We start from the raw sequence: 26,273 nt of genomic DNA, 5'->3' as shown, positions 1-26,273 counted from the left end.
TGATTTCATTGAAAATTATTTTTTCTAAACAAAAAACATGTAAGATTTAACAATATTTTTAGATCTCATTGAAAATTATTTTTTCTAAACAAAAAACATGTAAGATTTTACAATATTTTTAGATTTCATTCAAAATTATTTTTTCTAAACAAAAAATATGTAAGATTTTACAATATATTTTTAGATTTCATTGAAAAATTTTTTTTCTAAACAAAAAACATGTAAGATTTTACAATATTTTTGATTTCATTGAAAATTATTTTTTCTAAACAAAAAATATGTAAGATTTAACAATATTTTTAGATTTCATTCAAAATTATTTTTCTAAACAAAAAATATGTAAGATTTGACAATATTTTTAGATTTCATTGAAAATTATTTTTTCTAAACAAAAAACATGTAAGATTTAACAATATTTGTAGATTTCATTGAAAATTATTTTTTCTAAACAAAAAATATGTAAGATTTAACAATATTTTTAGATTTCATTGAAAATTACTTTTTCTAAAAAAAAAACATGTAAGATTTTACAATATTTTTAGATTTCATTGAAAATTATTTTTTCTAAACAAAAAATATGTAAGATTTAACAATATTTTTAGATTTCATTCAAAATTATTTTTCTAAACAAAAAATATGTAAGATTTGACAATATTTTTAGATTTCATTGAAAATTATTTTTTCTAACAAAAAACATGTAAGATTTTACAATATTTTTAGATTTCATTGAAAATTATTTTTTCTAAACAAAAATATGTAAGATTTAACAATATTTTTAGATTTCATTCAAAATTATTTTTCTAAACAAAAAATATGTAAGATTTGACAATATTTTTAGATTTCATTGAAAATTATTTTTTCTAAACAAAAAACATGTAAGATTTAACAATATTTGTAGATTTCATTGAAAATTATTTTTTCTAAACAAAAAATATGTAAGATTTAACAATATTTTTAGATTTCATTGAAAATTATTTTTTCTAAACAAAAAATATGTAAGATTTAACAATATTTTTAGATTTCATTCAAAATTATTTTTCTAAACAAAAAATATGTAAGATTTGACAATATTTTTAGATTTCATTCAAAATTATTTTTTCTAAACAAAAAATATGTAAGATTTTACAATATATTTTTAGATTTCATTGAAAAATTTTTTTCTAAACAAAAAACATGTAAGATTTTACAATATTTTTGATTTCATTGAAAATTATTTTTTCTAAACAAAAAACATGTAAGATTTAACAATATTTTTAGATCTCATTGAAAATTATTTTTTCTAAACAAAAAACATGTAAGATTTTACAATATTTTTAGATTTCATTCAAAATTATTTTTTCTAAACAAAAAATATGTAAGATTTTACAATATATTTTTAGATTTCATTGAAAAATTTTTTTTCTAAACAAAAAACATGTAAGATTTTACAATATTTTTGATTTCATTGAAAATTATTTTTTCTAAACAAAAAATATGTAAGATTTAACAATATTTTTAGATTTCATTCAAAATTATTTTTCTAAACAAAAAATATGTAAGATTTGACAATATTTTTAGATTTCATTGAAAATTATTTTTTCTAAACAAAAAACATGTAAGATTTAACAATATTTGTAGATTTCATTGAAAATTATTTTTTCTAAACAAAAAATATGTAAGATTTAACAATATTTTTAGATTTCATTGAAAACTATTTTTTCTAAACAAAAAACATGTAAGATTTAACAATATATTTAGATTTCATTGAAAATTATTTTTCTAAATAAAAAACATGTAAGATTTTACAATATTTTTGGAACTCATTGAATTTTTCAGATGAATGACTCAATACAGTAAATATTCTTCAGAACCTATTGAAAATTCTAAACAGAATTACATGGATAAACAATGTTTTACAAACCAAACATGTAAGATTTAACAATATTTTTAGATTTCATTGAAAATTATTTTTTCTAAACAAAAAACATGTAAGATTTAACAATATTTTTAGATTTCATTGAAAATTATTTTTTCTAAACAAAAAATATGTAAGATTTAACAATATTTTTAGATTTCATTCAAAATTATTTTTCTAAACAAAAAATATGTAAGATTTAACAATATTTTTAGATTTCATTGAAAATTATTTTTTCTAAACAAAAAACATGTAAGATTTTACAATATTTTTAGATTTCATTGAAAATTATTTTTTCTAAACAAAAAACATGTAAGATTTTACAATATTTTTGATTTCATTGAAAATTATTTTTTCTAAACAAAAAACATGTAAGATTTAACAATATTTTTAGATTTAATTGAAAATTATTTTTTCTAAACAAAAAATATGTAAGATTTAACAATATTTTTAGATTTCATTGAAAATAATTTTTTCTAAACAAAAAACATGTAAGATTTTACAATATTTTTAGATTTCATTGAAAATTATTTTTTCTAAACAAAAAACATGTAAGATTTAACAATATTTTTAGATTTCATTGAAAATTATTTTTTCTAAACAAAAACATGTAAGATTTTACAATATTTTTAGATTTCATTCAAAATTATTTTTTCTAAACAAAAAATATGTAAGATTTTACAATATATTTTTAGATTTCATTGAAAAATTTTTTTCTAAACAAAAAACATGTAAGATTTTACAATATTTTTGATTTCATTGAAAATTATTTTTTCTAAACAAAAAACATGTAAGATTTAACAATATTTTTAGATTTCATTGAAAATTATTTTTTCTAAAGTAAAAACATGTAAGATTTTACAATATTTTTAGATTTCATTGAAAATTATTTTTTCTAAACAAAAAATATGTAAGATTTTACAATATATTTTTAGATTTCATTGAAAAATTTTTTTTCTAAACAAAAAACATGTAAGATTTTACAATATTTTTGATTTCATTGAAAATTATTTTTTCTAAACAAAAAACATGTAAGATTTAACAATATTTATAGATTTCATTGAAAATTATTTTTTCTAAACAAAAAACATGTAAGATTTAACAATATTTTTAGATTTCATTGAAAATTATTTTTTCTAAACAAAAAATATGTAAGATTTAACAATATTTTTAGATTTCATTGAAAATTATTTTTTCTAAACAAAAAACATGTAAGATTTAACAATATTTTTAGATTTCATTGAAAATTATTTTTTCTAAACAAAAAACATGTAAGATTTAACAATATTTTTAGATTTCATTGAAAATTATTTTTTCTAAACAAAAAATATGTAAGATTTAACAATATTTTTAGATTTCATTGAAAATTATTTTTTCTAAACAAAAAACATGTAAGATTTTACAATATTTTTAGATTTCATTGAAAATTATTTTTTCTAAACAAAAAACATGTAAGATTTTACAATATTTTTAGATTTCATTGAAAATTATTTTTTCTAAACAAAAAATATGTAAGATTTAACAATATTTTTAGATTTCATTCAAAATTATTTTTTCTAAACAAAAAATATGTAAGATTTTACAATATATTTTTAGATTTCATTGAAAAATTTTTTTCTAAACAAAAAACATGTAAGATTTTACAATATTTTTGATTTCATTGAAAATTATTTTTTCTAAACAAAAAACATGTAAGATTTAACAATATTTTTAGATTTCATTCAAAATTATTTTTTCTAAACAAAAAATATGTAAGATTTTACAATATATTTTTAGATTTCATTGAAAAATTTTTTTCTAAACAAAAAACATGTAAGATTTTACAATATTTTTGATTTCATTGAAAATTATTTTTTCTAAACAAAAAACATGTAAGATTTAACAATATTTTTAGATCTCATTGAAAATTATTTTTTCTAAACAAAAAACATGTAAGATTTTACAATATTTTTAGATTTCATTCAAAATTATTTTTTCTAAACAAAAAATATGTAAGATTTTACAATATATTTTTAGATTTCATTGAAAAATTTTTTTTCTAAACAAAAAACATGTAAGATTTTACAATATTTTTGATTTCATTGAAAATTATTTTTTCTAAACAAAAAACATGTAAGATTTAACAATATTTATAGATTTCATTGAAAATTATTTTTTCTAAACAAAAAACATGTAAGATTTAACAATATTTTTAGATTTCATTGAAAATTATTTTTTCTAAACAAAAAACATGTAAGATTTAACAATATTTTTAGATTTCATTGAAAATTATTTTTTCTAAACAAAAAACATGTAAGATTTTACAATATTTTTAGATTTCATTGAAAATTATTTTTTCTAAACAAAAAACATGTAAGATTTTACAATATTTTTGATTTCATTGAAAATTATTTTTTCTAAACAAAAAACATGTAAGATTTTACAATATATTTTTAGATTTCATTGAAAATTATTTTTTCTAAACAAAAACATGTAAGATTTTACAATATATTTTTAGATTTCATTGAAAATTTTTTTTTCTAAACAAAAAACATGTAAGATTTCACAATATTTTTGATTTCATTGAAAATTATTTTTTCTAAACAAAAAACATGTAAGATTTAACAATATTTATAGATTTCATTGAAAATTATTTTTTCTAAACAAAAAATATGTAAGATTTAACAATATTTTTAGATTTCATTCAAAATTATTTTTCTAAACAAAAAATATGTAAGATTTGACAATATTTTTAGATTTCATTGAAAATTATTTTTTCTAAACAAAAAACATGTAAGATTTTACAATATTTTTAGATTTTATTGAAAATTATTTTTTCTAAACAAAAAACATGTAAGATTTTACAATATTTTTGATTTCATTGAAAATTATTTTTTCTAAACAAAAAACATGTAAGATTTTACAATATTTTTGATTTCATTGAAAATTATTTTTTCTAAACAAAAAACATGTAAGATTTAACAATATTTTTAGATTTCATTGAAAATTATTTTTTCTAAACAAAAAATATGTAAGATTTAACAATATTTTTAGATTTCATTGAAAATTATTTTTCTAAACAAAAAACATGTAAGATTTTACAATATTTTTAGATTTCATTGAAAATTATTTTTTCTAAACAAAAAATATGTAAGATTTAACAATATTTTTAGATTTCATTCAAAATTATTTTTCTAAACAAAAAATATGTAAGATTTGACAATATTTTTAGATTTCATTGAAAATTATTTTTTCTAAACAAAAAACATGTAAGATTTTACAATATTTTTAGATTTCATTGAAAATTATTTTTTCTAAACAAAAATATGTAAGATTTAACAATATTTTTAGATTTCATTCAAAATTATTTTTCTAAAGAAAAAATATGTAAGATTTGACAATATTTTTAGATTTCATTGAAAATTATTTTTTCTAAACAAAAAACATGTAAGATTTAACAATATTTGTAGATTTCATTGAAAATTATTTTTTCTAAACAAAAAATATGTAAGATTTAACAATATTTTTTAGATTTCATTGAAAACTATTTTTTCTAAACAAAAAACATGTAAGATTTAACAATATATTTAGATTTCATTGAAAATTATTTTTCTAAAAAAAAAACATGTAAGATTTTACAATATTTTTGGAACTCATTGAATTTTTCAGATGAATGACTCAATACAGTAAATATTCTTCAGAACTTATTGAAAATTCTAAACAGAATTACATGGATAAACAATGTTTTACAAACCAAACATGTAAGATTTAACAATATTTTTAGATTTCATTGAAAATTATTTTTTCTAAACAAAAACATGTAAGATTTTACAATATATTTTTAGATTTCATTGAAAATTTTTTTTTCTAAACAAAAAACATGTAAGATTTCACAATATTTTTGATTTCATTGAAAATTATTTTTTCTAAACAAAAAACATGTAAGATTTAACAATATTTATAGATTTCATTGAAAATTATTTTTTCTAAACAAAAAATATGTAAGATTTAACAATATTTTTAGATTTCATTCAAAATTATTTTTCTAAACAAAAAATATGTAAGATTTGACAATATTTTTAGATTTCATTGAAAATTATTTTTTCTAAACAAAAAACATGTAAGATTTTACAATATTTTTAGATTTTATTGAAAATTATTTTTTCTAAACAAAAAACATGTAAGATTTTACAATATTTTTAGATTTCATTGAAAATTATTTTTTCTAAACAAAAAACATGTAAGATTTTACAATATTTTTGATTTCATTGAAAATTATTTTTTCTAAACAAAAAACATGTAAGATTTAACAATATTTTTAGATTTCATTGAAAATTATTTTTTCTAAACAAAAAATATGTAAGATTTAACAATATTTTTAGATTTCATTGAAAATTATTTTTCTAAACAAAAAACATGTAAGATTTTACAATATTTTTAGATTTCATTGAAAATTATTTTTTCTAAACAAAAAATATGTAAGATTTAACAATATTTTTAGATTTCATTCAAAATTATTTTTCTAAACAAAAAATATGTAAGATTTGACAATATTTTTAGATTTCATTGAAAATTATTTTTTCTAAACAAAAAACATGTAAGATTTTACAATATTTTTAGATTTCATTGAAAATTATTTTTTCTAAACAAAAATATGTAAGATTTAACAATATTTTTAGATTTCATTCAAAATTATTTTTCTAAACAAAAAATATGTAAGATTTGACAATATTTTTAGATTTCATTGAAAATTATTTTTTCTAAACAAAAAACATGTAAGATTTAACAATATTTGTAGATTTCATTGAAAATTATTTTTTCTAAACAAAAAATATGTAAGATTTAACAATATTTTTTAGATTTCATTGAAAACTATTTTTTCTAAACAAAAAACATGTAAGATTTAACAATATATTTAGATTTCATTGAAAATTATTTTTCTAAAAAAAAAACATGTAAGATTTTACAATATTTTTGGAACTCATTGAATTTTTCAGATGAATGACTCAATACAGTAAATATTCCTCAGAACTTATTGAAAATTCTAAACAGAATTACATGGATAAACAATGTTTTACAAACCAAACATGTAAGATTTAACAATATTTTTAGATTTCATTGAAAATTATTTTTTCTAAACAAAAAACATGTAAGATTTAACAATATTTTTAGATTTCATTGAAAATTATTTTTTCTAAACAAAAAATATGTAAGATTTAACAATATTTTTAGATTTCATTCAAAATTATTTTTCTAAACAAAAAATATGTAAGATTTAACAATATTTTTAGATTTCATTGAAAATTATTTTTTCTAAACAAAAAACATGTAAGATTTTACAATATTTTTAGATTTCATTGAAAATTATTTTTTCTAAACAAAAAACATGTAAGATTTTACAATATTTTTGATTTCATTGAAAATTATTTTTTCTAAACAAAAAACATGTAAGATTTAACAATATTTTTAGATTTCATTGAAAATTATTTTTTCTAAACAAAAAATATGTAAGATTTAACAATATTTTTAGATTTCATTGAAAATTACTTTTTCTAAACAAAAAACATGTAAGATTTAACAATATTTTTAGATTTCATTGAAAATTATTTTTTCTAAACAAAAAATATGTAAGATTTAACAATATTTTTAGATTTCATTCAAAATTATTTTTCTAAACAAAAAATATGTAAGATTTGACAATATTTTTAGATTTCATTGAAAATTATTTTTTCTAAACAAAAAACATGTAAGATTTTACAATATTTTTAGATTTCATTGAAAATTATTTTTTCTAAACAAAAATATGTAAGATTTAACAATATTTTTAGATTTCATTCAAAATTATTTTTCTAAACAAAAAATATGTAAGATTTGACAATATTTTTAGATTTCATTGAAAATTATTTTTTCTAAACAAAAAACATGTAAGATTTAACAATATTTGTAGATTTCATTGAAAATTATTTTTTCTAAACAAAAAATATGTAAGATTTAAAAATATTTTTAGATTTCATTGAAAATTATTTTTTCTAAACAAAAAATATGTAAGATTTAACAATATTTTTAGATTTCATTCAAAATTATTTTTCTAAACAAAAAATATGTAAGATTTGACAATATTTTTAGATTTCATTGAAAATTATTTTTTCTAAACAAAAAACATGTAAGATTTAACAATATTGTTAGATTTCATTGAAAATTATTTTTTCTAAACAAAAAATATGTAAGATTTAACAATATTTTTAGATTTCATTGAAAACTATTTTTTCTAAACAAAAAACATGTAAGATTTAACAATATATTTAGATTTCATTGAAAATTATTTTTCTAAAAAAAAAACATGTAAGATTTTACAATATTTTTGGAACTCATTGAATTTTTCAGATTAATGACTCAATACAGTAAATATTCTTCAGAACTTATTGAAAATTCTAAACAGAATTACATGGATAAACAATGTTTTACAAACCAAACATGTAAGATTTAACAATATTTTTAGATTTCATTGAAAATTATTTTTTCTAAACAAAAAACATGTAAGATTTAACAATATTTTTAGATTTCATTGAAAATTATTTTTTCTAAACAAAAAATATGTAAGATTTAACAATATTTTTAGATTTCATTCAAAATTATTTTTCTAAACAAAAAATATGTAAGATTTAACAATATTTTTAGATTTCATTGAAAATTATTTTTTCTAAACAAAAAACATGTAAGATTTTACAATATTTTTAGATTTCATTGAAAATTATTTTTTCTAAACAAAAAACATGTAAGATTTTACAATATTTTTGATTTCATTGAAAATTATTTTTTCTAAACAAAAAACATGTAAGATTTAACAATATTTTTAGATTTAATTGAAAATTATTTTTTCTAAACAAAAAATATGTAAGATTTAACAATATTTTTAGATTTCATTGAAAATAATTTTTTCTAAACAAAAAACATGTAAGATTTTACAATATTTTTAGATTTCATTGAAAATTATTTTTTCTAAACAAAAAACATGTAAGATTTAACAATATTTTTAGATTTCATTGAAAATTATTTTTTCTAAACAAAAACATGTAAGATTTTACAATATTTTTAGATTTCATTCAAAATTATTTTTTCTAAACAAAAAATATGTAAGATTTTACAATATATTTTTAGATTTCATTGAAAAATTTTTTTCTAAACAAAAAACATGTAAGATTTTACAATATTTTTGATTTCATTGAAAATTATTTTTTCTAAACAAAAAACATGTAAGATTTAACAATATTTTTAGATTTCATTGAAAATTATTTTTTCTAAAGTAAAAACATGTAAGATTTTACAATATTTTTAGATTTCATTCAAAATTATTTTTTCTAAACAAAAAATATGTAAGATTTTACAATATATTTTTAGATTTCATTGAAAAATTTTTTTTCTAAACAAAAAACATGTAAGATTTTACAATATTTTTGATTTCATTGAAAATTATTTTTTCTAAACAAAAAACATGTAAGATTTAACAATATTTATAGATTTCATTGAAAATTATTTTTTCTAAACAAAAAACATGTAAGATTTAACAATATTTTTAGATTTCATTGAAAATTATTTTTTCTAAACAAAAAATATGTAAGATTTAACAATATTTTTAGATTTCATTGAAAATTATTTTTTCTAAACAAAAAACATGTAAGATGTAACAATATTTTTAGATTTCATTGAAAATTATTTTTTCTAAACAAAAAACATGTAAGATTTAACAATATTTTTAGATTTCATTGAAAATTATTTTTTCTAAACAAAAAATATGTAAGATTTAACAATATTTTTAGATTTCATTGAAAATTATTTTTTCTAAACAAAAAACATGTAAGATTTTACAATATTTTTAGATTTCATTGAAAATTATTTTTTCTAAACAAAAAACATGTAAGATTTTACAATATTTTTAGATTTCATTGAAAATTATTTTTTCTAAACAAAAAATATGTAAGATTTAACAATATTTTAGATTTCATTCAAAATTATTTTTTCTAAACAAAAAATATGTAAGATTTTACAATATATTTTTAGATTTCATTGAAAAATTTTTTTCTAAACAAAAAACATGTAAGATTTTACAATATTTTTGATTTCATTGAAAATTATTTTTTCTAAACAAAAAACATGTAAGATTTAACAATATTTTTAGATCTCATTGAAAATTATTTTTTCTAAACAAAAAACATGTAAGATTTTACAATATTTTTAGATTTCATTCAAAATTATTTTTTCTAAACAAAAAATATGTAAGATTTTACAATATATTTTTAGATTTCATTGAAAAATTTTTTTTCTAAACAAAAAACATGTAAGATTTAACAATATTTTTGATTTCATTGAAAATTATTTTTTCTAAACAAAAAACATGTAAGATTTAACAATATTTATAGATTTCATTGAAAATTATTTTTTCTAAACAAAAAACATGTAAGATTTAACAATATTTTTAGATTTCATTGAAAATTATTTTTTCTAAACAAAAAACATGTAAGATTTAACAATATTTTTAGATTTCATTGAAAATTATTTTTTCTAAACAAAAAACATGTAAGATTTTACAATATTTTTAGATTTCATTGAAAATTATTTTTTCTAAACAAAAAACATGTAAGATTTTACAATATTTTTGATTTCATTGAAAATTATTTTTTCTAAACAAAAAACATGTAAGATTTTACAATATATTTTTAGATTTCATTGAAAATTATTTTTTCTAAACAAAAACATGTAAGATTTTACAATATATTTTTAGATTTCATTGAAAATTTTTTTTTCTAAACAAAAAACATGTAAGATTTCACAATATTTTTGATTTCATTGAAAATTATTTTTTCTAAACAAAAAACATGTAAGATTTAACAATATTTATAGATTTCATTGAAAATTATTTTTTCTAAACAAAAAATATGTAAGATTTAACAATATTTTTAGATTTCATTCAAAATTATTTTTCTAAACAAAAAATATGTAAGATTTGACAATATTTTTAGATTTCATTGAAAATTATTTTTTCTAAACAAAAAACATGTAAGATTTTACAATATTTTTAGATTTTATTGAAAATTATTTTTTCTAAACAAAAAACATGTAAGATTTTACAATATTTTTGATTTCATTGAAAATTATTTTTTCTAAACAAAAAACATGTAAGATTTTACAATATTTTTGATTTCATTGAAAATTATTTTTTCTAAACAAAAAACATGTAAGATTTAACAATATTTTTAGATTTCATTGAAAATTATTTTTTCTAAACAAAAAATATGTAAGATTTAACAATATTTTTAGATTTCATTGAAAATTATTTTTCTAAACAAAAAACATGTAAGATTTTACAATATTTTTAGATTTCATTGAAAATTATTTTTTCTAAACAAAAAATATGTAAGATTTAACAATATTTTTAGATTTCATTCAAAATTATTTTTCTAAACAAAAAATATGTAAGATTTGACAATATTTTTAGATTTCATTGAAAATTATTTTTTCTAAACAAAAAACATGTAAGATTTTACAATATTTTTAGATTTCATTGAAAATTATTTTTTCTAAAGTAAAAACATGTAAGATTTTACAATATTTTTAGATTTCATTCAAAATTATTTTTTCTAAACAAAAAATATGTAAGATTTTACAATATATTTTTAGATTTCATTGAAAAATTTTTTTTCTAAACAAAAAACATGTAAGATTTTACAATATTTTTGATTTCATTGAAAATTATTTTTTCTAAACAAAAAACATGTAAGATTTAACAATATTTATAGATTTCATTGAAAATTATTTTTTCTAAACAAAAAACATGTAAGATTTAACAATATTTTTAGATTTCATTGAAAATTATTTTTTCTAAACAAAAAATATGTAAGATTTAACAATATTTTTAGATTTCATTGAAAATTATTTTTTCTAAACAAAAAACATGTAAGATTTAACAATATTTTTAGATTTCATTGAAAATTATTTTTTCTAAACAAAAAACATGTAAGATTTAACAATATTTTTAGATTTCATTGAAAATTATTTTTTCTAAACAAAAAATATGTAAGATTTAACAATATTTTTAGATTTCATTGAAAATTATTTTTTCTAAACAAAAAACATGTAAGATTTTACAATATTTTTAGATTTCATTGAAAATTATTTTTTCTAAACAAAAAACATGTAAGATTTTACAATATTTTTAGATTTCATTGAAAATTATTTTTTCTAAACAAAAAATATGTAAGATTTAACAATATTTTAGATTTCATTCAAAATTATTTTTTCTAAACAAAAAATATGTAAGATTTTACAATATATTTTTAGATTTCATTGAAAAATTTTTTTCTAAACAAAAAACATGTAAGATTTTACAATATTTTTGATTTCATTGAAAATTATTTTTTCTAAACAAAAAACATGTAAGATTTAACAATATTTTTAGATCTCATTGAAAATTATTTTTTCTAAACAAAAAACATGTAAGATTTTACAATATTTTTAGATTTCATTCAAAATTATTTTTTCTAAACAAAAAATATGTAAGATTTTACAATATATTTTTAGATTTCATTGAAAAATTTTTTTTCTAAACAAAAAACATGTAAGATTTAACAATATTTTTGATTTCATTGAAAATTATTTTTTCTAAACAAAAAACATGTAAGATTTAACAATATTTATAGATTTCATTGAAAATTATTTTTTCTAAACAAAAAACATGTAAGATTTAACAATATTTTTAGATTTCATTGAAAATTATTTTTTCTAAACAAAAAACATGTAAGATTTAACAATATTTTTAGATTTCATTGAAAATTATTTTTTCTAAACAAAAAACATGTAAGATTTTACAATATTTTTAGATTTCATTGAAAATTATTTTTTCTAAACAAAAAACATGTAAGATTTTACAATATTTTTGATTTCATTGAAAATTATTTTTTCTAAACAAAAAACATGTAAGATTTTACAATATATTTTTAGATTTCATTGAAAATTATTTTTTCTAAACAAAAACATGTAAGATTTTACAATATATTTTTAGATTTCATTGAAAATTTTTTTTTCTAAACAAAAAACATGTAAGATTTCACAATATTTTTGATTTCATTGAAAATTATTTTTTCTAAACAAAAAACATGTAAGATTTAACAATATTTATAGATTTCATTGAAAATTATTTTTTCTAAACAAAAAATATGTAAGATTTAACAATATTTTTAGATTTCATTCAAAATTATTTTTCTAAACAAAAAATATGTAAGATTTGACAATATTTTTAGATTTCATTGAAAATTATTTTTTCTAAACAAAAAACATGTAAGATTTAACAATATTTGTAGATTTCATTGAAAATTATTTTTTCTAAACAAAAAATATGTAAGATTTAACAATATTTTTTAGATTTCATTGAAAACTATTTTTTCTAAACAAAAAACATGTAAGATTTAACAATATATTTAGATTTCATTGAAAATTATTTTTCTAAAAAAAAAACATGTAAGATTTTACAATATTTTTGGAACTCATTGAATTTTTCAGATGAATGACTCAATACAGTAAATATTCTTCAGAACTTATTGAAAATTCTAAACAGAATTACATGGATAAACAATGTTTTACAAACCAAACATGTAAGATTTAACAATATTTTTAGATTTCATTGAAAATTATTTTTTCTAAACAAAAAACATGTAAGATTTAACAATATTTTTAGATTTCATTGAAAATTATTTTTTCTAAACAAAAAATATGTAAGATTTAACAATATTTTTAGATTTCATTCAAAATTATTTTTCTAAACAAAAAATATGTAAGATTTAACAATATTTTTAGATTTCATTGAAAATTATTTTTTCTAAACAAAAAACATGTAAGATTTTACAATATTTTTAGATTTCATTGAAAATTATTTTTTCTAAACAAAAAACATGTAAGATTTTACAATATTTTTGATTTCATTGAAAATTATTTTTTCTAAACAAAAAACATGTAAGATTTAACAATATTTTTAGATTTCATTGAAAATTATTTTTTCTAAACAAAAAATATGTAAGATTTAACAATATTTTTAGATTTCATTGAAAATTACTTTTTCTAAACAAAAAACATGTAAGATTTTACAATATTTTTAGATTTCATTGAAAATTATTTTTTCTAAACAAAAAATATGTAAGATTTAACAATATTTTTAGATTTCATTCAAAATTATTTTTCTAAACAAAAAATATGTAAGATTTGACAATATTTTTAGATTTCATTGAAAATTATTTTTTCTAAACAAAAAACATGTAAGATTTTACAATATTTTTAGATTTCATTGAAAATTATTTTTTCTAAACAAAAATATGTAAGATTTAACAATATTTTTAGATTTCATTCAAAATTATTTTTCTAAACAAAAAATATGTAAGATTTGACAATATTTTTAGATTTCATTGAAAATTATTTTTTCTAAACAAAAAACATGTAAGATTTAACAATATTTGTAGATTTCATTGAAAATTATTTTTTCTAAACAAAAAATATGTAAGATTTAACAATATTTTTAGATTTCATTGAAAATTATTTTTTCTAAACAAAAAATATGTAAGATTTAACAATATTTTTAGATTTCATTCAAAATTATTTTTCTAAACAAAAAATATGTAAGATTTGACAATATTTTTAGATTTCATTGAAAATTATTTTTTCTAAACAAAAAACATGTAAGATTTAACAATATTTGTAGATTTCATTGAAAATTATTTTTTCTAAACAAAAAATATGTAAGATTTAACAATATTTTTAGATTTCATTGAAAACTATTTTTTCTAAACAAAAAACATGTAAGATTTAACAATATATTTAGATTTCATTGAAAATTATTTTTCTAAAAAAAAAACATGTAAGATTTTACAATATTTTTGGAACTCATTGAATTTTTCAGATGAATGACTCAATACAGTAAATATTCTTCAGAACTTATTGAAAATTCTAAACAGAATTACATGGATAAACAATGTTTTACAAACCAAACATGTAAGATTTAACAATATTTTTAGATTTCATTGAAAATTATTTTTTCTAAACAAAAAACATGTAAGATTTAACAATATTTTTAGATTTCATTGAAAATTATTTTTTCTAAACAAAAAATATGTAAGATTTAACAATATTTTTAGATTTCATTCAAAATTATTTTTCTAAACAAAAAATATGTAAGATTTAACAATATTTTTAGATTTCATTGAAAATTATTTTTTCTAAACAAAAAACATGTAAGATTTTACAATATTTTTAGATTTCATTGAAAATTATTTTTTCTAAACAAAAAACATGTAAGATTTTACAATATTTTTGATTTCATTGAAAATTATTTTTTCTAAACAAAAAACATGTAAGATTTAACAATATTTTTAGATTTCATTGAAAATTATTTTTTCTAAACAAAAAATATGTAAGATTTAACAATATTTTTAGATTTCATTGAAAATTCCTTTTTCTAAACAAAAAACATGTAAGATTTTACAATATTTTTAGATTTCATTGAAAATTATTTTTTCTAAACAAAAAATATGTAAGATTTAACAATATTTTTAGATTTCATTCAAAATTATTTTTCTAAACAAAAAATATGTAAGATTTGACAATATTTTTAGATTTCATTGAAAATTATTTTTTCTAAACAAAAAACATGTAAGATTTTACAATATTTTTAGATTTCATTGAAAATTATTTTTTCTAAACAAAAATATGTAAGATTTAACAATATTTTTAGATTTCATTCAAAATTATTTTTCTAAACAAAAAATATGTAAGATTTGACAATATTTTTAGATTTCATTGAAAATTATTTTTTCTAAACAAAAAACATGTAAGATTTAACAATATTTGTAGATTTCATTGAAAATTATTTTTTCTAAACAAAAAATATGTAAGATTTAACAATATTTTTAGATTTCATTGAAAATTATTTTTTCTAAACAAAAAATATGTAAGATTTAACAATATTTTTAGATTTCATTCAAAATTATTTTTCTAAACAAAAAATATGTAAGATTTGACAATATTTTTAGATTTCATTGAAAATTATTTTTTCTAAACAAAAAACATGTAAGATTTAACAATATTTGTAGATTTCATTGAAAATTATTTTTTCTAAACAAAAAATATGTAAGATTTAACAATATTTTTAGATTTCATTGAAAACTATTTTTTCTAAACAAAAAACATGTAAGATTTAACAATATATTTAGATTTCATTGAAAATTATTTTTCTAAAAAAAAAACATGTAAGATTTTACAATATTTTTGGAACTCATTGAATTTTTCAGATGAATGACTCAATACAGTAAATATTCTTCAGAACTTATTGAAAATTCTAAACAGAATTACATGGATAAACAATGTTTTACAAACCAAACATGTAAGATTTAACAATATTTTTAGATTTCATTGAAAATTATTTTTTCTAAACAAAAAACATGTAAGATTTAACAATATTTTTAGATTTCATTGAAAATTATTTTTTCTAAACAAAAAATATGTAAGATTTAACAATATTTTTAGATTTCATTCAAAATTATTTTTCTAAACAAAAAATATGTAAGATTTAACAATATTTTTAGATTTCATTGAAAATTATTTTTTCTAAACAAAAAACATGTAAGATTTTACAATATTTTTAGATTTCATTGAAAATTATTTTTTCTAAACAAAAAACATGTAAGATTTTACAATATTTTTGATTTCATTGAAAATTATTTTTTCTAAACAAAAAACATGTAAGATTTTACAATATTTTTAGATTTCATTGAAAATTATTTTTTCTAAACAAAAAATATGTAAGATTTAACAATATTTTTAGATTTCATTGAAAATAATTTTTTCTAAACAAAAAACATGTAAGATTTTACAATATTTTTAGATTTCATTGAAAATTATTTTTTCTAAACAAAAAACATGTAAGATTTAACAATATTTTTAGATTTCATTGAAAATTATTTTTTCTAAACAAAAACATGTAAGATTTTACAATATTTTTAGATTTCATTCAAAATTATTTTTTCTAAACAAAAAATATGTAAGATTTTACAATATATTTTTAGATTTCATTGAAAAATTTTTTTCTAAACAAAAAACATGTAAGATTTTACAATATTTTTGATTTCATTGAAAATTATTTTTTCTAAACAAAAAACATGTAAGATTTAACAATATTTTTAGATTTCATTGAAAATTATTTTTTCTAAAGTAAAAACATGTAAGATTTTACAATATTTTTAGATTTCATTCAAAATTATTTTTTCTAAACAAAAAATATGTAAGATTTTACAATATATTTTTAGATTTCATTGAAAAATTTTTTTTCTAAACAAAAAACATGTAAGATTTTACAATATTTTTGATTTCATTGAAAATTATTTTTTCTAAACAAAAAACATGTAAGATTTAACAATATTTATAGATTTCATAGAAAATTATTTTTTCTAAACAAAAAACATGTAAGATTTAACAATATTTTTAGATTTCATTGAAAATTATTTTTTCTAAACAAAAAATATGTAAGATTTAACAATATTTTTAGATTTCATTGAAAATTATTTTTTCTAAACAAAAAACATGTAAGATTTAACAATATTTTTAGATTTCATTGAAAATTATTTTTTCTAAACAAAAAACATGTAAGATTTAACAATATTTTTAGATTTCATTGAAAATTATTTTTTCTAAACAAAAAATATGTAAGATTTAACAATATTTTTAGATTTCATTGAAAATTATTTTTTCTAAACAAAAAACATGTAAGATTTTACAATATTTTTAGATTTCATTGAAAATTATTTTTTCTAAACAAAAAACATGTAAGATTTTACAATATTTTTAGATTTCATTGAAAATTATTTTTTCTAAACAAAAAATATGTAAGATTTAACAATATTTTTAGATTTCATTGAAAATTATTTTTCTAAACAAAAAATATGTAAGATTTGACAATATTTTTAGATTTCATTGAAAATTATTTTTTCTAAACAAAAAACATGTAAGATTTTACAATATTTTTAGATTTCATTGAAAATTATTTTTTCTAAACAAAAAATATGTAAGATTTAACAATATTTTTAGATTTCATTGAAAATTATTTTTTCTAAACAAAAAACATGTAAGATTTAACAATATTTTTAGATTTCATTGAAAATTATTTTTTCTAAACAAAAAATATGTAAGATTTAACAATATTTTTAGATTTCATTGAAAATTATTTTTTCTAAACAAAAAACATGTAAGATTTTACAATATTTTTAGATTTCATTGAAAATTATTTTTTCTAAACAAAAAACATGTAAGATTTTACAATATTTTTAGATTTCATTCAAAATTATTTTTTCTAAACAAAAAATATGTAAGATTTAACAATATTTTTAGATTTCATTGAAAATTATTTTTTCTAAACAAAAAATATGTAAGATTTAACAATATTTTTAGATTTCATTGAAAATTATTTTTTCTAAACAAAAAATATGTAAGATTTAACAATATTTTTAGATTTCATTCAAAATTATTTTTCTAAACAAAAAATATGTAAGATTTGACAATATTTTTAGATTTCATTGAAAATTACTTTTTCTAAACAAAAAACATGTAAGATTTAACAATATTTGTAGATTTCATTGAAAATTATTTTTTCTAAACAAAAAATATGTAAGATTTAACAATATTTTTAGATTTCATTGAAAATTATTTTTTCTAAACAAAAAACATGTAAGATTTAACAATATATTTAGATTTCATTGAAAATTATTTTTCTAAAAAAAAAACATGTAAGATTTTACAATATTTTTGGAACTCATTGAAAATTATTTTTTCTAAAAAAAAACATGTAAGATTTAACAATATTTTTAGATTTTATTGAAAATTATTTTTTCTAAACAAAAAATATGTAAAAGTTTTAATAATAATGTAAGATTTAACAATATGTTCGGAGTTATCCTGTACACCGATAAAAATTGTTCAAGACTCTTCACGTCAGTGTCCTTGCCTTGGTTTTTCTTCAAGGCTCTTTGGAATGTATCGACGAACCTCTCTGCTAGGCCATTAGATCTTTGGCAGATTGCCGTTGTTAAATGTTCAGTGGCTAGAGCCTTGCAGAATTCTTCAAATTCTTTGCTGGTAAAATGGGTGCTGTTGTCGCTGAAGAGAACTCCGAGTGCATCTATTGTACTCATCGAAGTAGGTTGTGTAACTGTCGACGACCACTAAGAAATAATGTCCATTTAAAGGACCTGCATAATCGATATGTAACCGAGTCCACGGTGTATCAGTCTTTGGCCACGGTTGTATATGCACAGGTGGTGCCTTTGCTGCTAGCTGACACCCTTGACATTCTCTTACGAGTTTTTCAATGTCCTGGTCCATCCTAGGCCAATACGTATATCCACGCATTAAAGCTTTCATTCTCGACATGCCTGGATGACCACTATGAAATTCTTTTAAAATTCTTCTCCAAAGCGTAGTCGGTATGACGACTCTGTCTGCATACATCAAGGTTTGAGCACAAATGGAAAATGGTAAAATTTTAGGGTCTTTCTTTGATTTTCCATTTAGTTGCACCAACGTTTTCATTTTCACAATATAATCATCCTTTTCTGCTGCCTTATTTATTTCGTCTAGAGTCACTGGTAACTCTCTGATTGTGTTGCACAGTAATCCGGAGAGTTCTTTTCCCTCTGTCTATGTGTCTTCCAAAGGTTTGGCACACTTTTGGATGAGCCTGGACAGTCCAGCTGCATGTCCGATATTTTTGGATGAAATGTACTCCATTTTAAAGTTATGATTTAGTAGAATTATGCTCCATCGTTGGAGTCTGTTCGCTGTGTGCGTAGGTATGCCTTTTTTAGAGCCAAAAATAGTCAATAAGGGTTTGTGGTCGGTTTGCAAAGTAAACATCCTTTCATGAATAAATCTATGGAATTTTTTAATGGCATAAATAATCGCCGAGCTTCGTTTTTCAATTTGAGAATAGTTTCTTTCAGCCGGCAAAAGTGATCTGGATGCATGAGCTATTGGCTTTGTTGATCCATCTTCAAGTTTATGGAGAAGAACTGCTCCTACTCCGTAGTCACTTGCATCTGATGCAACAATCAATTCTTTCTGTGGATCAAAATGTGCTAGAGCTAAATCTGATAGCAGGCATTTCTTAATATCTTCAAACGCATTTTGGCATTCTTTTGACCAAATCCACTTTTTTGCTGAAATAGTGCTGGGGCCACTTTTAATCCAAAAGGAAGTCTTTTTAGTCGGAAAAGTCCTAGATGGGTATTGATACACAAATACTTAGAACATTCTTCACTGACTTCTACCTGAAGGTAAACTTCCGATAAGTCGATTTTGGAGAAAATTGTACCTCCATTCAGCTTTGTAAAAATTTCTTCAGGAGATGGAAGTGGATAACTATGATCCATCAGACAGTCATTAAAGCCTGTAGAAAAATCGGCACATACCCGAATCTTCTTATTTTTCTTTTTAACATACACAGTGGGGCTCAACTTTTTCGACTACACCATTCTTCTGTAGTCTTTTTAGTTCAATTTCAATATCTTCTTTTGAAGAAAAGGCCACATTTCTTTTTGGTCTAAAAACAGGTTTCACATTCTGTTTTAATTCAAAATTTACTTCAGTTTTGATGCACACTCCTAATCCCTCTGAAAAAACTTTGGGGAATTCACTTTTTAACACTGCCAGAAAATGGTCATTTTGTTTAGAATTTTTCTTTTCCAACGCTCTTACATTATTGCAAAATGAATTTATGGGTAGCTCCCATAAATCAAACAAAACAATCCAATCAATTCCAAAAAGGCAAGAATTTATTCCTGGAACAACTGAAAGGTTTGAGGAAAAAGTTTTCGATCCAATAAAAACACTGCAATTAAATTCTCCTATGAATTTTAATCGCTCTCCGGAAACACCTTTTGCAATTTTTTGTGTTTTTCTCAGTTTTGGACCACCAATTCTCTTCCAGGTCACTTCATCGATAATTGATATATCGCTACCTGTGTCTAAAAGTAGCTTCACTGAGTGACCATTTATTTGTGTGTGAACGAATTTCCGTTTCCCTCCTTGTTTTATTTCTTCTTTGGACAAGACCACATTTACTTTTGGCTTCCATTTCCATCTTTTGTCTGGCTTAGTTCGGCAGTGGGATGCCTGGTGTCCCACTAGGCCACATTTGGTACAACGTTGGTCTTTATAAGGGCAGTTTTTTCTTAAGTGCAGACCCGCACAACTCCAACATTCAAAACTTTTCCCTTTGTCTTTTGGAAATGTCTTCTGTTTTACTACCTGGACTTGGGATGTGACTTTTCCCTCTATCCTCGTAGTGTCCCTTTTTACATTTATCAATTTTTGACATTCGTCTGTCACTTTTTGCAAGTTCATTTCCGGGTCTTGCTCCATGATTGATAATATCCTTGACCTTAAATCCTTGTCCTTCGGTGCTGTCAGTCCCTGGACAAATATGTAGCACTTAAACATGTCCACTGATAAATCGTTTAATTTAAACAGTTCACATTGGGCGTTGACTTTGCCTGCATATGTGACAATGTCATCAGTTTCGTCTTTTGACATATTTAAACACCTATACCGTGTATGAAAAAGACTATCTCTTTCACCAAATATAACACAAAATTTTCACCGTTTCAGAAAAAGAGATCTCTCCCGGTATTTTAAGCAATATCAAATTCGTGAATTTAGTATTTTCTTCTGTGCCCATTTTTTGGAGTAATAGTGTTATTTTTCCTCATCTGACCACTTCTCGCATCATTTTGTAAATATCGTTTCAAACCTACGATAATAGGCTGGAAAAGTATCACCTTTTTCTGGATCATATTTAAACTCTGAAAGCGAGTTCGCTATACCCTCAGCCGAAACAAATCTGGATGCACCCTCCTTAGATTTTCTGACAAAATCGTTTCACAAAATAAGCGATAATCCGTCGTTTGTTGTATTACAAGAGTTTCGAAACGTTCTTGTTGAATTAGCATTTGTTTTTTTAAATCCATTTGGGCTTTTTGTTGAGCGATTAAACTCTCAGTTAACGTTTTTGTCAACGTCGCTATTTGTTCCGATGTCATTTTCTTTTTAAATGTATCAATAGCAAGTTAATGTATACCACAGAGAAAGAAAAAAATATTGTTCAAAACAAGATGCTTATTTTCACAGACAGTTGTCAACACATAGGAAAGTTCCGAAAAAAAAAACACCGTTGACAAAATTTCATGAGACTCTTTTTTCGTCTACTTCAGCAGACACACGTAAACTTCTTTTAAAAATTTTCTTTATTAAATAAACACAGATTCTTCACTATTGTTTATTTGTTGGTTTTTTATCGTATTAACCAAATACAAAAAAACACGTCCGTTAATCATGAAGAAAGTCACAATTTACACACACACACACACACACACACACGTTATATAACGTCAACTCTTTGGGAGTTTAAAAAGAGAAAAACGGAGTTTAACTCGTCAATAATATAAAAATTATTTTTTACTTGCGTAAATAAATTTTTCTCAGAAGCTTTTCCTTCAATTAAAAGTGAACTTTGTGAACAACAATTTTCAGAATGTTCTCGGTTACCACGTGTTTTTTTTTTGTTTTTGTTTTTTTTAGATGAATTTACAGTTCGTATCTCATCTTCGTCGCCAGTTGATATATCCTGCGGTGGGTGGCTGTAATAAAAGGATATTCAAGAAAGGTATTCCACCAGGGAAATAAATGGATAAAGAGGTTCTGAAGTAATAAAGAAATAGAGAAGTTTATTGAGAATATTTACAGAGACAACATGTTACCTTTTTAAGTGTTCCCGCCCAGGGAAGACTCTCACCACCAGTGACCGGTGATAACGTTCTTTCGATAAAAAGTTCCGGCGGTAAATTGCTCATCTCGCCATAACAAAAACATTTCTGTAAAAAAAAAAAATTCCTGTTTTTCCCTTCTTTCCAAAAAAAAGAACATTTTATTACAAAAAAAAGATGCAAATTTTCCCCAACTTTTCACAGAAAAGTAAGAACATCTTTTTTTCGTAAAAATGAATAAACTGACATTTTTATTTTTCGCTATTTGTTATGCTACTTTTTTCTCTAAGCAGGGGGTTATGTAGCATAAACAAATGGAACTTTTTCTTTTGCAAATCAATGCCTCTCCCCTGTGTTATTTGGCCACATACTGACCAATCAGGGGTACGGCACATTGATCCTTTCTCTCCCCTAAGGACAGCTTCTGGCTTGAAGGAAAAAATTGTTTCTTGCCGAGAGAGACGCCTTACAGATCAGACCCTTTCCCTCGCTCTCTCTACATCTCTGTGTTATTTCATCCAGTATCTACGATTCCCACTGGAAATAACTACCGCGACAGTGCCAGGTGGCCAGAGTCCAGTTTTTACCCAGGAATAATATCTCCCTGTGAACATTCGCCTGAATAAACCTTTTCTTTGTTACATTTGTTGAAGTTGTTGTGTTCGTTGTTTCAGAAGCTTGTGTTGAATTTATTATTTTCTTAGGATGGTGAGAAATTACGTCAGGAAGATTACACGCCAGTCGTGGGATCAGACCAATATGCAGCAAGCTGTATTGTCTGTCCTCAATGGTGACGATGGGCACAGAAAAGCTTCCGAAATGTACGGTGTACCTAAAGGTGCCATAGAACAGAGAATGGCGAAGCTTAGGAAGAATCCTGGTGCTGTCGAGGAAGTATGCAAAAAATGTGAGTTTTTTTTTCCTTAAAAAAGCAATCTCTCTCTCTCTATCTCTGTCTCTGTCTCTCTCTCTCTCTCTCTCTCTATCTCTATCTCTCTCTCTCTCTCTCTGTATTTGTGTATGAAAAAGATGAAATAAAGTGTGTATGTATGAGCAGGGATGTATGTAGTGCATGCATGTGTATGGGTGTGTGTTTGAGAGGGGGAGGGAAGAGAGGTGAACATACAAATGTGTGCTCTAGATGTCTTTGTGTGTGTGTGAGAGAGATGAGCATAAAATGATGTAGGCCTATGCTTGCACCCATGCATGTTTGTGTAGGTGACATGTGTTAATTTATGAAAAAAGGAATTATTTTTTCATAATTATTCCATAAAAAAAATACTTTTAGTTTCTTTTTCAGCCCTTGGATGTAACTTTCATGAATCCGCTCAGCCCATTCTATGACCAACAGGTTCGGATTTGGTTGCGCGAACACCCAGGGCGTGTGGTGACCCAATTCCAAATCGCCACCCTTTTTGGTCAAGCATGTCTGCAAACAACAACAATGTTAAATGCAATCAACGGCTTCAAGTCTTCAAGAACATGGCCCTTGAACAGAAGCGTCTTTATCGATGCTGACTTCATTGCATCTGAAGCAACAGATATCCCTGCTATTGCTGATGACCTCAGCATCTAGCCCACCGCCTCAACCGCCAGCCATCCCTCTGCCTCAACTGCCAGTCGTCCACCTCAACCGTCAGCCGTCCTACCACCTCAACCTCCAGCCATACCTCTGCCTCAACCTCCAGCAATGCCACCATTTCAGCCTCCAACCTTCCTACCACCTCAACCTGCAGCCCTACCACTACACCACAAAACACAAGGACTCAGCATTTGGTATTTCCCCACAATCCCCCATACCCTTCCCCAAAGCAAACATTACTAAACGAGTGCCGCGGCAGAGAGGGAAGACTGCTATTCTCACATCTTCTCCCTATAAAAGTGTCTGATGGAGAAAGAGGAAAAGGTGCTGTCAAAGACTCAAACCAAGGCAACGGTGTCAGCTCAGCCAGAAAACATCTTTCTTCATCCCAGAGCCAGTGACGGACTGTACTCTGAGAGTGCAGAAAGCTGGGTAGCCTGTCAAGGGGACTGTAGGAGATGGGCACACTACGGCTGTGCAGGTCTAGACGAATGCAACAAGGCCTCAATCTTCATTTCTGAGCTCTTTGAAGACCGACTTATGCAGACCAAGATCCGTCTCGTTTTGCCTCAAGGCAAAACGGGACACTACAGTTAGCTGAATAAATCATCTGTATTTCTTTGGAAAATAATTTCTCATCTTTTTTTTTTTTTTTTTTTTGTGGCATTGTTTTTCCAATACTTTGAATATTCAGTACACAGAATATGGTTTATATGTCAATTTGACTCGACAGTTTTTTTACCCTTAAGTATCTCGTTTTGCCCCAGGTTCCCCTAATTTTATTTCTTCATCCCCATTTCGAAGAAAAGTTTACGGATGAAGAGGAAGCCTAACGATCTTTTCAGAGAAAGGGAATTTTAATTCAAGAAAGAAGAAGCTTACAACCTTTTCTGAGAAAAGAAATTTTAATCGGACTCTCTATTTTTTGGGCGAGAGAACGACTTCATTGAAATAAAAATTCGGGTTTGAAATTACATTTTCATATTGTTATAAGATTGTAAACATGGAGAGTCTATTTAATCAAATGTTTGCAGTGGCGACTTGCCCAAAGATTCAGATACACCTATCCCTGCAACCTCTATCTCACAGAAGAGATGTTGCAAGTTTGTCTCTGCTTTATCGTGAAAATTTATGGCAAGTGTTCGACTGAGCTTCCATCTATGGTCCCACCTCGCCAAACTTTCACAAGAAATACTCGTCTAGCTGAAAACACTATCAATAATTCCCCCCCGCCCACTCTTTATCTGTGCCTAAACCTAAACGTAGATTCCATGAACAAAGCTTCTTTCTTAGAAGTGCATGCCTGTGGAACTGTCTTCCGTTTTTCTGCTTTCTAGCTGACTACAATCTGATTGTATTCAAGTCCAATGTAAACAAGTTCCGACCAAAATGCTTCAATACGTTTTCTGGTGGTGTCAGTATATTATCATACTGACACCACCAGAAAACGCATCGAAGCACAGCTTAGCTCATTCTTAGAATTACTTCCAACTTCTATAAAATTTTGTATATTTGTACTGGATTTTGGTTGGATAAATCTGCGGTATGCATGCTGCCTTTGAGCTGGGGAAGTAGAAGTAAAACATTGGGGAGAGTGGGGTTTGGTATATAACTTCTGTGTGGAAACATGTGCTCAATTTTCGCTTTGAACCATTCAGTGATCTCATTTGCACACAGTTCAAGAGAGAAAAGATATTTTCCCATGGAGTATCTCTGATGTGATCTCTGATGGCATCCCAATCAGTCTGTAGTGACTGCTACATAAAGCGGGAACAAATTTCCGGCAGGAACATTTATATAGCGATCACTTTTTTTAACGCCTATGCATATGAAAAACACATAGGTATATGATGTTGTGACGTGACCATAAACACGTATAAAAAATGAACTGTTATGTTTCCTCGCATATAAATACAGTAAATGAGCTTGAACATTTGAGAACACCTATTTATAAAGATTTGCTGTGAAAAAT

General features: G+C 21.8%; 1 long non-coding RNA gene across 3 annotated transcripts in view; it reads left to right on the top strand.

Annotated features, from left to right (window-relative positions):
* Window positions 1-25,159, top strand: part of LOC145270667 (uncharacterized) — a 62,778-nt gene extending 37,619 nt beyond the window's left edge. For 2 of the 3 annotated variants that reach the window (XR_013865497.1, XR_013865498.1), the window contains exons 2-3: window positions 23,424-23,626; window positions 24,020-25,159. This is a non-coding gene — a long non-coding RNA (uncharacterized LOC145270667). Of the gene's footprint in view, window positions 1-22,534; window positions 23,382-23,423; window positions 23,627-24,019 lie in introns of those variants that run through there. The other variant, XR_013865499.1, reaches the window with a different exon arrangement.
* Window positions 25,160-26,273: the final 1,114 nt, after the last annotated feature.

Source organism: Euprymna scolopes, chromosome 46 (genome assembly GCF_053919585.1).
Source record: "Euprymna scolopes isolate OS-2025 chromosome 46, ASM5391958v1, whole genome shotgun sequence".
NCBI classification, from domain to species: domain Eukaryota; kingdom Metazoa; phylum Mollusca; class Cephalopoda; order Sepiida; family Sepiolidae; genus Euprymna; species Euprymna scolopes.
This window is presented reverse-complemented; position numbering and strand designations above follow the sequence as displayed.